The sequence below is a fragment of the Chrysochloris asiatica genome, unplaced genomic scaffold, assembly GCF_000296735.1.
Source record: "Chrysochloris asiatica unplaced genomic scaffold, ChrAsi1.0 scaffold00069, whole genome shotgun sequence".
In the NCBI taxonomy this organism is placed as follows: Eukaryota; Metazoa; Chordata; class Mammalia; order Afrosoricida; family Chrysochloridae; genus Chrysochloris; species Chrysochloris asiatica.
Window position 1 is genome coordinate 4390038 of NW_006408587.1, and position 2961 is coordinate 4392998.

The window sequence follows — 2961 nt, forward strand, 5'->3', positions numbered from 1 at the left end:
CAGCACCACACCAAGACTCCAGACTTAGGGTTGTTGCTGTCATTAAGTGCCGTTGAATCAGTTCCAACTCATAGCAACCCTGTATATAGGGTTTCTGAGAAGTGGCTAGTGAGCTTGAACCGCCGATCTTGCGGTTCAAACCAACACTGCAGTTTAATGCATTAACCGGCAGCACCACACCAGGGCTGCTGACTTAGGGTTAGGGTGCAGTAAATTTACCTCCACACCCATTGTGTCCTCCCTCTAAATGCATACTTCATTTTAACTCTCTGTTGCCCCTTATATTAAATCCAGGTTGTCTAAATTTGAAGGTGAAATCCTCCTCCTTCAAACCTATGGTTGCTACAAATGCAACATTGTTTATTTGCCAAATCCCCAAGAGGCAAAGGTCTAATTAATCTATTAAGTCTGCTCTGGGAAAAAAGTCAAATCCTTCAGTTGGGAAGCCTGGGTTGATATCATCAGAGTGTTTTGCAATGGGGTTGGCTGGATTGCTCCAGATAATTTAGTGGGTCTCTGCTCAGCACACTATGAGGTTTGTGCAAACTAAATGTGGCAGAGTGGAAATACAGAAGGGAGAGCATTTCTGTTCTGAGAATGATGATTGAAAGGAGCCAACAACATCCACCAAGCCAAGTTCCATTACCCTCTGCAGTGGTACAGCTTTCAGCCAAGAACCATGTGACGTTAGCAGTGATGTTGTTGTTGTTGTTGTGTGCCATGGAGTCAGTTCCAACTCATAATGACCCTGTACAGGGTTTCTGAGGCTGTAAATCTTTCCGGGAGCAGAAAAACCTCATCTTTCGCCTGCGGAACAGCTGGTAGTTTCAAACTGCTAACCGTGAGATTTGCAGCCCGATTTGTAACCACTACGCTATCCCCTTATAAAACCAAGAGCAGCTGCTTCATTGTCTAGTACTGGTAGTTGGCCTGGTTAGATTGGATTTTTTGTTCTTGTGTTTTTTTTTCAGTTGTGATAAGATGTATATCACATAAGGAGCCCTGGTGGCACAGTGGGTTAAGTGTCAGACTGATGAGCATACAGTCAGCATTTCCACAAAACTTTTGCCATTTTTAACATTTTAAAGTGTACATCTCAGTGGTATTCGTTGTATTCACAATGTTGAGCAACTATTATCACTATTTACTTCCAAAATGTTATCAATACTCCAAACAGAACTCTGTACCCATTAAGCAGTAACAGTTGACTCCACCCCCTACCCCACTCACACACCCCAGATTCTGTTAACTGTTAATCTATTTTCTGTCTCTATCCAACTGTCTCTTCTAAATATTTTTCATAAGTGGGATTATATAATGTTTGTTGGTTTGTGCCTGGCTTGCTTCATTTAGCATATTCTTTTCAAGATTGTTTTAATTTTTAAGCCACGGTCTTTCATGTTTTCCCCAAACCTGACAGAGCATTAGGACTGGAGACTGATTTCCCCTTTCGAGGCTTCTTTCCCTCAAGTTAACTTTCAAATATGTAGAACAGAGCGGAACCTGGCCTGAGCCATTTTCCTGACTGTTGGTAGGCCCCAGTCTCTTTGGCTGCTATGCATTCTGAGTGCTGTCCACAGCAGAGAGGTCATCTTTCAGCACTCCAGTGGACAATATTCTATTGTAATCTGTAAGGTTTTCACTGGCTAATTTTCTGGAGTAAATTTCAGGCCTTTCTTCCCAGTCTGTCTTATTCTAGAAGTTCCACTAAAGCCTGTCCACCATGGGTGATCCTGCTGGTATTTGAAATATTCATGTCAAAGCTTCCAGTATCATAACATGCAAGATACCACAATACCACAAATAAACTGACAGGTGGTAGCTCTCCCTTATAAAACCAGACCAAACTCGTTGCTACTGAGTTAATTCTGACTCATACTATTGTTGTTAAATGCTATTGAGTCAGTTTCGATTCCTAGCAACCCTCTATAGGGTTTCTGAGGCTGTAAATCTTTGTGGGAACAAAAAATCTTTCTCCTGTGGAGCAATTGGTAGGTTTGAACCCCCGGCCTTCAGTTAGCAGGAGAGTGCTTTAACCACTGCACACCAAGGCTTACTTGCATCCACTACCCCTTTAAAATTTATGTTATTGTGTTTTTGGTGGCAGTTTACACAGCAAATTAAGTAAGATCTCCTTTAACAGTTTCTATAAGCACTGAACTGCTAACCACACTAACAGTACTTTCATTAGCCACTCTCAGAAATCCTGTCACTATGAGATGGTACCAACTCAATGGCACACACCAACAGCAACAACAACAAACATATTGTTCAGTGACATTGATGATATTTTTCACACTATAACAGCCATCTCATTAATTCTATCCTGGTTGTTCTGTTTCCCTTAATCTACTTTCCCTTCCCCCTTGCTGTCTTATGTTTAGTCTAGGGAAAATATTTACTGTTTGGTTTCACTTATATGAAAATGAAATTACTTAGAGAATCACAGTACTCATGAGTAATATTAGGGAACAGTGTGTTATTTAGCTGGAAGACGAGCTCTGGGAGTGGTTTGAGTTCCATGTTGAAAGCACTTCCCAGGGTAATAATCTCGAGGGTCTACCCAGTCTCTACTGGTTAAATAAATCTGGGCTTTAAGAATTTGAGTTTTGTTCTACATTTTACTCCCATTTGAACAGAACTGTTCCTGATCAGAACTGTCTGTATTGGTAGCTGGGCACCATCTACTTCTTCTGATCTCAAGGTTGTTGTTGTTGTTAAGTGCCTTTGAGCCGGTTCCAACTCATAGTGACCTGCACAGGGTTTCTGAGGCTGTACATCTTTACAGGAGCAGAACGCCTCATCTTTCTCCTGCAGAACAGCTGGTAGTTTCAAACTGCTGACCTTGAGATTAGCAGCCCAATTCATAACCACTATGCTACCAGAGCTCCTTAATCTCAAGGTAGGCAAGGCCATTGTGTGTAGACTAGTATTTCTGTAAACTAGTTTCTTCTTTGAGTC